The 12,410-nt window shown below is 35.0% G+C and overlaps 1 protein-coding gene across 1 annotated transcript in view; it reads left to right on the top strand.

Moving 5' to 3' along the window:
* Positions 1-12,410, top strand: part of LOC134539898 (mucin-1-like) — a 63,149-nt gene that overhangs the window by 48,005 nt on the left and 2,734 nt on the right. The gene's annotated exons all lie outside the window — the stretch shown is intronic.

Consider the following 12,410-nt stretch of genomic DNA (forward strand, 5'->3'; position numbering starts at 1 on the left):
CTACAACTACACCGTGAATGGAAGCAATAGGATTTAATAGTTTTTACTAATGAACTCTTGAATTTGTATTTCTGTGCCGACCTTAATTCCTGCAATTGATCCAGCGAATAATCAACCCACATGTCACGAATTTCAAGTTAATTGTATTAATAATTTAATTAACCATTTTATGGAATATTTACTACCTATATGTGTTATGGTAATAAATAATAGTTTATCATAGAAATTACATAAAAAGTATTCTTGCTATTCTTCCTACTTCTGTATGTGTAATTGTAAGGTTAATAATTATTTATGTTTATCAACCCATTCATTATTCTAATAGTATTATTAATATTAATAATAATACTAATAAAGACCAGTAACGTTGCAAAATATAGATAATATTCTCTTCAAGAAAGTATATTGTTCACAATAATCATAACCCACTCTCACTTTTCATTTAATTAAATGTCACAATATTTAGTAGGCTTTGTTTATATCGCGCCAAAGACAAACTGAAAGAAAAGAGTTCGCACATGAGCGAAATTGTTTTCTTTACAAATACGTCTTTGCTTAATTTTACCAATTATATAAATTGACAAAAATCTTATTTTGCAAATTGATTAATGGAATAATTTTATCAAATTAGTGTATTGTCATCGGTCCTCGATAAATCAACAAAGTTTGAATGAAATCTGGCCGTTTAAAGTGGATCAAAATCGCACCCAAAGGAATCGGTTACAAACATACAAACAAACATACAAACAAACATACAGGTGAAGCTAATATAAAGCGTGTAAAAATATTTGCTTGTCTACCTCAGTAGGTTTAATATGAAATTCTTTATGATATTCAATGCTGGAACCAATAAATGAAAAACAATTGAAAATAGTTTTGCTGCATGGAAAATGATAAAATATTTAATCGATGTGTTTTGAATATTGGCGAACATATATGAAGTTATATAGGCTACAAAAGTTCTTAAAATGTTGTAGGAGTTTATAGAAGTTACCAAAATAATTCTAGAAGAAATAGGCACTCCAAAAACTACCTACGTCTGTGTGCTGTGATAAACGGGATTTTTTCTAATTCTGATAACTAATCAACTTGAAGACATAGTTGGTCGTATGAAAATACTACCAAAACGTTTGGGTAGTACATAACATGAACAGAAACACTGAGATAGCAGCGGTACCACAGTCCAGGGCAGAAACACGCAGGAGTAAGGCCTTACCAGCCAGGTGGCCAGAATGATAAGTCGAGCTAGTTAGTACACACACGCCCAAAGAGTTAAGGTAGCTACTGCCAGGATCTCAGAAAGAAGAGAGCTCGCACCAGAATCCCAGCAAGTGGACTAAGTTGTATCAGGGGTGCCAACAAGTGGACTGAGCTGGCTCTGGGGTCCCAGCAAGTGGAATGAGCGCTATCCAAGGTACCAGCATGTGGTATAAATTCACTCAGGTGTCCCACAGAGTGGACTGTCTTCGTTCTGGGGTCCCAGCAAGTAAACTGAGCTCATTTCTGGGGTCCCAGCAAGTAAACTGAGCTCATTTCTGGGGTCACAGTGAGTTGACTGACCTCTCTCTGGTGTCCCAGCAAGTGGACAGAGCTCTTCTGTGGTCCCATGTAGTGTCTTGAACCGAGAAAGTGTACAGACATAAATGCAAGAATGACTAGATGTCACCCAGCCAGTGACACTGCGTCAGTGTCCCCCGAGATCCAAGCTGTGTGCAATACAGCCTGTGGAAGGATGGCATCTTGTAAAACTACTCTGAATATTTCCAGGGAATATTTTATATGTTACAAACACTAAGTCTGACCTACTATACTCCTCTTGAGTTTAACGGCATTTCTGAGTACTTGAAGTGCGGTGTACATCACCAACGAAGTTGATACGCCTCTGCCAGCCATCATGGAAGATGTCTCCCGGCTGATAAAGACAGCATCAATCTGGAGTCACCGCCAGCTGTCAGACCCAGAAGGCAGCGCAGGGAGGCCTCGGGTCCCGCGGCGATGCGGAGGGCGAGATGCTCCTGCCAGCCTCCTCTTCCCAGCGCTTCTGGAGCAGCAAGTGCGGCCGTACCACGCCTTCTGCTGGAACTACTAACATACAGTTAGAGTTTGTTATGTTATCTTCCTTCCCTCCCGGACTTGAACCTGCCGACTGCCCGCCGGACACGACCTCTCCTGACTCCTGGGGGGTTATGCTTCCCCGCGACGCTCCACGCCTGCCACGTGGCCGGGAAGTGCCGACCACGTGACACCCGAGCTCTTCCGAGCGAGGCTTCGGGAGATTGTTCTCACCTCTTCTGGAAACATGATTTTGTTAGGCTCGGGCGAGTATATGCTAGGGGAGTGCAGTCTACCACCGAAACAAATAAATGGTGATCCTACGTGAAGTGGTGGGCTTCCAACTTCTCTTTAAATCGTGGGTAGCATATGCAGAAATCGAGAAACGCTAAAGACTTTATATTTTGCTTTTTTTTTGTACTTGTGTAGAATTTATTTATTTTTTTTTGTTTGCAGTTTTGTTGTTTTATTTCTTGAACCTGTCAATTTTATGGTAATTTGAAGTAATATTTAATTAAATTTATATTTTATCCATTGACCGAGGATCGAACCAAGGACAGGAATCGATCGAATCACTAAATATTTTAACAAGTGATTTTTTAAATGAATCTTTAATTTCTAGCCAAAAAATTAAAGATTTTCAAAATGGCAGTATAGATGGCCGACAAAATAACGGATTTCAAGGTCATAAATAATTACTGCGCTCTAGCGGGTAAAAAATAAACTAATATGACTTCAACACACTCTAGAAAATTGCATGTGAACTACGTGAAATTGGCGCTTCCTGTTTCGATTACTGAAAACAAGATGTCAGCAGCACTATCTAGTAGGTAATTTGTTGTAACTAGCGCTCCTGGTAGCAGGTATTGAAAAAAAAAAAATGATGGGTTGGTCTCAAATAGGTGATAATATTTATTATTCCTTCAAATTAAAAATAAATACTAGTCCTAATATGTGTATTTATTATATATCTTATTTAACTCTCAGTCTAGTAATTTTCTCGATGGCCTTGCGGTTAAAGGAGTAAGTTATCCCAACCCAGAGGTCCAAGCTGTGATGGTTAGAATCACAACGCTTACAAAGTATTTTGTAAAATAAAATTGAAAATATGTCGATAAGGACTATCATAAAATGGCATGTAATAAAAAATCGACCTTATGTGCATGGCGCTCTCTAGGAACAAATGCCAGAAACAAAGCTGTCGGTATCAAAAATATTGGTATCCAGCAGAAGAAAACAATATAGCAATTGTAATGTTTTAATCCAAGATGGCGGTCTCCAGCAGACGAAATACGATGGCGGACATGACATCAGTATCGAAAAAAGTGGTTGTGTCAAATCCAAGATGGTGGACCTGACATTAATATTCAAATATGGTGGCCGTAATGAAAATTACAACATAAGTGAGTTAAGCGTTCGATTTCGAGATTGCGGATCCAAGATGGCTGCTGGGCTCCAGGTCAAAGGACAAGGTCCAGGTTCAAGGTCAAGGTCATCAAAGATGACAGCTGTGACGTCACAATTTAAGTTAGCGGACACACAATCCCAGTCGTCACTCCTACTCCTGTTCCGGAGGAACCAACATACACTATTTTATATGTCAGCGTCCTTTCCATTGTTTGTCGATGTAAAAAACATAATTTTAACGATATATCGTTGTTAAATAAATTTTTTCATTACTTTTTAACAAGCATACTAACAATCCTCACTACTGACAAGGTATTCGGTGCAACTTATCACTACCAGAGTCACAACTTCAAGTATAAACACCAAACATCTCCCAACTATGAGACCTTCGTCGATGCCGTTGAACAAAGTGATGACTAATGTCAGGTTATTAGGCCAAGTGTCTAAGAACCTTTTTTCAATCCTTAGTATACAATACGGTCAAGAAAAAAAAAATGAATAGCAAGACTTGTGCATACTAAAATTCATATTACGAATTACAAGTATCTCCAAACTGCCAGACCTACAGTACAGGTATAACATGATCTGCTTAACGAATGTATCAGAAGCTTATTGGGGAAATTATTTGAATTATAGTTACCAACAGCATAATGATTATTCACTTATTATATTTAATCAAAGAGTCCTAAAGTAATTGTACTTAACGTGTGTTATGCTGAATATAGGGTCAAGAGTCTCCAAATTGTTGCCATCAGCGATCACATTGGTTGCCATAAATCATATTGTTTATACAGGACTATTTTAGCAATCTTAGAAGAGGGCTCCAAAACACTAAGGATAACAGGCGTACTGCTTAGCATAATCCCACATACCATTGAATCTTTCGTCATATCCCCTTATATCGTGCCGATCGAATCCCATCGTATCCTAATGATCTCAACCAAGCAGAATATCCCCCCGCTCCGTTGCTCAATGTAGCCTCAGGAACCCAATCAAACAATATATCCTACCGATCCTCTGGTTGTATCCTACTTGTCCCTGCCAAGCAAGAATACCGACAAACTTTCTATTAGTTGATTCCACTGATATCAGCCTAGCAGGGTATCCAACCAAACCTTTGATAATTACATTGCATAGTCCATAGTATCATCAAAATCTTTCAATCTGTGAATCATGATAATTAAGCATGGCATATATTTGATAAAATCCATACCTTTTGATATTACGAAAAATGACTTTGCAGCATCACGTTCAAATTTGTAAAACCAAGTATGCTAGTATTTTATAATCTCAATACACACTCAAGGCACTAGAAATATTAAAGTCATAAAATACTATTAAGTGACTATTATTTCATTTGAAATTATTTAGTTAGTTTTTTTAACAAATATAAAACTTGAAATTATTTTATAGTATTCAATCAAAATATTTTGCGCCTCACATCTTTTAAAGTTTAGTCGCTGTTTCATTGATGATAGATATATTTTCGGCGTTTTGCGAAGCAAGTAGAAATCTTAACCTGTCGACCGAAATGTTGGATCTTTCCACGACGTGTAATCAATCACTTGTGCCGTATTAATTTTAACAATTAACCCAGTTTCTGTTTTTACTGTAATAGTCTGTCTCATCAAAAATTGTTTCATCCAAAGGTTTTTAATAAAGTTTAGGGTTTTTATAAAAAATTATAACGGATTTCATAGTATAACTTCTAAAAAAGTTAATATTTTTTTGTTCTTCAACCCATGTTATTTTTACCCCTTGCACTTTATTGCATAAAAATTTGTTTTAGACAAAGGTTTAAGACACAATTTAGGAGGATAAAATTAGAACGTAATAAATAGTCTACATGGTTCCAGAGTTAAAATTATTTTTTTTTTTATTCCAACCCCTGGTTTTTTTTCCAAACCCTAGCTGCAATGGATCGTCTTATAAAAATTGTAACAGATCAAATATTAAGATAACGCTTTTAAAAATTTACATTCAATTGTTATAGATTCCATAGTTTATTTACCTAATAAGGGTGTTATGATTTTATTTGTTCTTTAACCTATGTTTATTACACCCTTTGCAGTAATGCTTGGTTGCATCAAACAATGATTTAGACAAAAAAATTGATATATATATATATAAAGATATATATATATATATATATATATATAAAGGTTTACAAACAATCTGAACGGATGTTATGAATTTTTTTGTCCTTAAACTCTTGTTATTTCCATCCCTTTCTATAATTGTTGGTCATATAAAAATAATTTCGGACGAAAGTTGTAGATAATATTTTAATGTTTTACAATAAATAAGAGCGGTTTAATCGTGTATTTGGTGTGAAAATTATGATTTTTTATCCTAATTTTTTCTTCCAAACCCTTGCTGCACTGGATCGTTTAATCAATAGTTGTTTCAGGCAAACGTTTTAGATAAAAATTATACGATTAATAAACAATTTGAACGGATTCAATGGTGTACCTATTAAGGGAGTTATGAATTTTTTTGTCCTTCAAACCTTTTTTCTACCCTTTACAGTTATGATTGGTTGTACTATAAATCGTATTTAGACGAAAGATTTTGTGTTACTCCGAGTTATCATTCAATCAAACGGATGAGATATTTGTCATATTATGGAAGTAATACCTAGTGATTTATTTTTTTTCAAAAAATTACCTTTATCTACTCTTTTGGTGAAATTTTGCCCATTAACGAAAACTCGACCGATATTTTCTATTATTATATTTTATGGTTGGAAGTGATTTGTGACAAAATTGCGGCAGTTATAGTTATCAACTTCTATACCGTTCAATCGATCACCATGAAATTTGGAATACATAAATACATGAACATGGAGAATATTTTCGCGATATCCATTTCGCTATAACTCTACACTAGATTGCGCTGCAGCGCATCAACTTCTAACTTCTATTTCGTTAAACCTATTGCCATGGGTAAAAAGAATATCATAGGTCATTGATATACAACTAGCCAACTAATCATTGTGTGTCATTTCTGTGTCCACCACACCATCATATAGCGCTATCACCCTGTGTTCAGCTCAGAAAACGCCGTGTACTGTAGCTAGTATGTATGTGTGTATATATATATGTATGTATATATATATGTATATATATATACATACATACATACATATATATATATGGGTGGTCCATAATGACATGGGAAAAATAAAAGTTAGAAATCATTTATCCCCACATTGCTGCCCTTGTTCCACTATGAGAAGTGAATTACCGAATCAAAATTTTGATCAGTTGGAGAACATTTAGGGGTCCCTATGTATTGAAAGTTGAGAACTGAGTGGCGATACAGTGGAGACGTTACCAGGAGTTCCCAAGATTCTCCGTGGGACTGACCAGGAACAGGTTACACGCTCTGGTGTTTGCAACCCGAGAGGAAGTGTGCGTGCTCTGGTGTTTGACACAGGACTGAAGAGTGGAGCGTGTGCTACTCTTGAAGAGAGATTACACACTAGTCTTGTGTGGATTCCATGAAGGCACCATGTACTGGTCATCGTGCTCCGTTTTCAGCACAGCTTTCGGAGTATATGCTGCTACATTTAAGCGTTTCAAGAAACACTGGCCTGAGATTGACAAGGAAATATGATCTCAAGGCACTGGCACTTGAAAATGTTTATTCGCAAGTCACTCAATTCGCACTCCTCACTGGAGCTAGGCTCGACAGTACCTCGCGCCACTCAGTCGCACTCTCACGGTCCCGTCACTCCGCGTCGCGCCACTCTCAGGTCTGCTGAGCGCGGGAGGTCCGAGCAGCGCTTCCTGGAGGTGTCGCGAGGAAGGTGCAGCTGTGCAACACAACTGCTGTGCTGCATGCACTCTGGAGACTTCGGGAAGAAGTAGAATATGTCCCAGATGTGATTCGCCGAGGAAAGAATACGCTTCGAAAAATTATTTTCATTCTTGTATATTTGCATTTTTTTTAATACGCTATATTAATAAATGTGTTGATTGTTCAAACACGTACGTTATTTCGTAGTTTTAATTCCGTGGTTAAACATTTGTTATATAAAATGGTCTATTAGTGTACGTAAGTTTCATATTTAAAGTAGTAAACTTGTAAATGTTAATGAGCAAATTTATAAGCAAAAATACAAATATAGTGAAATTTTATATATATATGTGTATATATATATAAGAATGGAAACCAGCCAAAAGACGTTAAGTGGGACGAATGTGACTAATATACCACACTATCCCAACCATTAAATGGTAAATTAGATCTTATATTCAACACTAGTGCCACCTCACCAATATGGATGCTTGCAACAATAGTGTACTCTAACATATGATTAATGAATTAAATTTAATACACCGAACATTAAGTAAGAAAAGTTAAAGACATAACTATAATTATATAATACACGATGGCGACATCAGTTATAGCATGAAAAACTCCTAAATCCGAAGCCACAGGTCTCATTGATTGTGATATAATAAAATATGGCTGCATAGTAATGGAATGATAGTGTATACGAAAATTGAATCCAAGATGGCGACAGAAATGTGCAAATCCTAAAGCCGAATCCCTAAACCCCAGGTCTCATCAGTAATGGTGTAATGCAAGATGGAAGTAAGTTTCTAGAATTCAAAAATGGTTAACACAAATGATGCAATCAAGTTGGTGACCGGAAATAACATAATCAATGATGGCGGTCAGAAATGACATAGTACAAGATGGCTGCAAAATAAGTGAAATGAGAGAGCATGTGAACATGAAATCCAAGATGGTGGTAGTAACATCATTCAATGTGATGGTTGCGACATCATAAGTCAAAGGTAATGATGTTGTAGTCCAAGATGGCGGTGGTAATGTCGTTGGTCAAAATAAAATTATGGTACAATCAAATATGGCGATGGTGATGTCATAAGACTGAAAATGATGACATAGTCCAAAATAGAGGAGTGATGTCATAGGTCGAAAGGTAATGACGACAATCCAAGATGGTGACCGGAAATGTAATCCAAGATGGCGGAGGTAAAATCAGAGGATAAAGTCACGATAGTGACGTCACAGGCCAAATGTCACGAACCCGGTCCCGATGCCACAAGCCACTGTACCCGGAACCCATATTTATAGCTACTATTGATACAGTAACATATTAATGACCATTATTTCGTAATTGATAATCAACAGCTCAGTGGTCTTAAGTGTAAGCTTTTAATACTCTCCACCGCACTATCTAGTCGCCCTAAAGTAATTTATTATCATAAAACACATAGTTTTGTGAAATTCAAGCTGAACTTTGAATATCGCGTAGTTATACGGATAATTGTAATCGGAGTTGCCCAACCTATATTAACAAGATTTAAATTGACACCGAGGACTTAACGATTTTCACTAAACAGTTGATATTTGTGTCTAAAGTTTTAATTATCTGAGCTAGCCCAAACTTCTAATTATTCTCGGCAAACAGTTATTTGCAGTACATATTTTTCTGCGTTTTGTTTATGTTATATATATATATATGTACTGCAAATAACTGTTTATATATATAACCTTTGAATCCGTATATGCACAGTATTAATTGGTAGGGTGTCAGAGATCTTTATCCTCATAGCTGGTATTATAATGTGTACATTTGTCCTACCTGTATATGCTACGTAACACAACACTACTGTAGGATTAAGGTGTTATTATTAATCGCCACGGAACACAGGCATTATAGCAAGTACCAGTCCTACACACTTTACGTTCTATCCCCAAAAATTGTGATAAGCAACGCTAGGGCGTCCATAAATAGGCACCTGATGCCATTATACAAGGGATTGTAGTAGGACTGTTGTAGTAGTAGTAGGGTTTTTGGATTACTATTCTGTTATTGAATTTACTTACAACTTCTCTATCAACACATGGTTTACAATTTTTTTTCTTTTTGAGTCCCAACAATACCTCTTTACCTTGTGGCTTTCATTGTTTAGAACTAAGTTCTAGTTGATTAAATTAACGTTTAAAAATATTTGTTAAAACTTTATGCAATTCAATTCGAGCAACAATGACAAGTAGTATCACTGACTCTATGAACAGCGATCAAACGATCCTAGATCAAGTTTGCTCCCTGGTTCTATCGAGATTACACTGCAAATATGTTGCATTGGCATAAGCTGAATCCTCAATTTTTTATCTCATTCGTCAGTCTTAGTTCGAAAGGTTAAGTTCGAGTAGAAATATTTAATATCCATTCTCATCGGCTCATAATTTATTTAGTTGTGATGGAGCGTTATTTGACAACAAAATTTTTCTAAACAATTTTTTTGAAAACGTAAGTGTAATCCTCTTTACATGGCCGTGGAACTGTGAATTATTTTCTTGTGAATGTTTGCCTCACTGTAAGTTACCAAGTTTGTAATATTAAAAACAATTGTCAACTTTGAAGATAAATGAGCTGGAAGCATTAAAAACTGCTAAGCTATTTTGTTTATTGGTATGACTGGTAACAACTTTTGTGTTTCAATACAAAATAATCTAAAAAAAAAAAATATTTCTTATTTATCTAATCTATTTTATTTTCTGTTTGTTTTTTATGAGAATAATTTACACATTTTTTATTTAAATGATTTTTTCGAGCATAACCTCTAAAACGAAATTATAGTTTGTAATAGAAATATTTATTTACACAGTAAAATGCAAACAATTTTCTTACGGTTCTTAAAATATCTTCTTTTCACATAACCTCGAGCCAAATATGTAGATTTTTAGACATATTTTAAGACACACAATAGGGTTGACTTTTAAAATTAATGGTTTACTTATTGTTAATATCTTGAAATAAATAATACATCCGTACTGATGTAAATAACTTTAATAATTATAAACAGTTATATTTATTCTTCAAAATAAACACTTCTTGGAAATCGAACAAAGTCTTCTAACCACTATAATCAATACATTGTTCCAGAATAACTGAGGTTAATATGGTGAGCGTTGCTATTAATTGATGCAACAGTTTCTTGTGTTGATCATAAATTATAACCGAAATCTATCTTGGATTGAAAATGGAGGTCCAATGATGCAACTGGCTATAAGTCGACTGTACCCCTTGTGGTCGGTCCACCAAGGTACTACCATAGCTAATAATAATAAACAACAAGGAATGTACACTCATTTTCCATTTATTTGTGCCAGGCAATTGTTTTTCTTTATGTACTTTGGCTGTACCAGTGAAGTGAAACAATTGAAATCATAAGTATTGTACATTTTCAGGGTAAAATGCAGTTTGTCAATAGGTACAACTTAAAGTCGCCCTCGAATAGAGAAATAATAAATAACTAACACGTGTGTAACAAAATGTATTATTTTCTCCTCATACGGGGCAAAATTCACAGCAAAATTCACTACTTAATGTTTTATGAGCTTGTACATTTACAATATAAAACTCCAATAAGTTCTTAAAACATTATTACTAATTAAAATATGGAAGTGCATTTGGAATAACAGTTTCTCTCTCTATGTTACATAATAATTACATCTTGCAATAAAGAGACATGTCACATGAACAGTAAGAACAAAATTTGTGCCTTTGATGTGGCAGGAATGTGTTGCGTTCATCACTAAGAACCCTTCTCCAACACTCGAGAGCTTGGAACAAATCTCTTTGAAGACGTCACTGGAATGTGTGCATGTTCCCTTGCTTCGGGGCATCAGCTCACTGACATCACTGTTTGCGTCAGAGGACACTGCATGGGCACCACCAGGTACTAATTATCACTAGCTTGAAACAAAACAGTTCTCTATAACTCTGAAGCATTCACAGTCATAGGAAGCCAACAAGGATTAATTACTTATGCAGTTTGTATTTAAATAGCTATCACACTAAGTACCGGTGAAAATTGTTTTCGAGTGGTTGTATTTAAAACGTTCAAAAAGTATATATCTATTATTTTTGTTAAACAAAAACATCGAGTCTTAAGTGAAGATAACACAGCTGCCAAATATTGTTTTGAAGGAACTATTTAAGATTCTATTTGCTCTTCACTCTTTCTAAGAGTTCGTTTTTGTAGTTATCTCTTTTCATTACATGCAGTTTGACACATTTTATCCAATTATGTGTCTTTAAATTTTGTGAATTTTTTCGTAACTAAATAACTTTCCTAGATACATAAATGCTAAGGTACCTCAAACATTTTAAATTATTGTGTAAAACTCTAAAACAAATATTTCATAAACATATCCAAGCTCTTCATTTTTTGAAATTTAGCCTGTTAAGCTCAGCTGCACTTGAGAACGACGATTACAATTTTTGATTCCTTCTTTAGACATTTAAATGTGAGTAATTTATCTTAAACAGCTTTTAGTAAACTGGGTTTGCCCAATGAAACATAACACAAAAAATTTATTACGGAAGATAAATCTTACTAAAGAATTTGCCTTATATTAGACATGGCATTTCCCTTTTGGTTTTAATGTCTTCACTGTAAATATAGAGTGTCTAACTACAAAAATTGATTTTTGTTACGCAATTTTGCATTAATGAAAGCTTCAGAGCTATTGAATATACCAACTGGATAAGATAACACATACCTGGGAAAAAAAACCACAGAAAATATTAAAGTAAATTGTTAGATTAAAATTATTTAACCACCTTTTGGTCCCTACATCATAGTTCCTGCCACCAAAATCTACATTTATGAGGGATTAGATAACAATTCTAAAAAACAGTCCGTGCAAAAGTAACCCTTATTTACACTGTTTGTATGCACCAGCACTGGAACAGTTCAATAATCTACATTAACTATAAATGTAAAATAACTTCGCCATCATAATATTTAACAGGAAAATTAACTTCATAAACTCAACTCAGTACACATTCACACTAGCAGGTAGTTTTCAAATCACATGAATTCAGACAAAAAAACACTTCAATTGTAACAGCAACAAATAAACAAATTATAAAAGTATTTTTACAAGAAATATTACAGTAG

The sequence above is a fragment of the Bacillus rossius genome, chromosome 16 (genome assembly GCF_032445375.1).
Source record: "Bacillus rossius redtenbacheri isolate Brsri chromosome 16, Brsri_v3, whole genome shotgun sequence".
Taxonomy (NCBI): Eukaryota; Metazoa; Arthropoda; class Insecta; order Phasmatodea; family Bacillidae; genus Bacillus; species Bacillus rossius.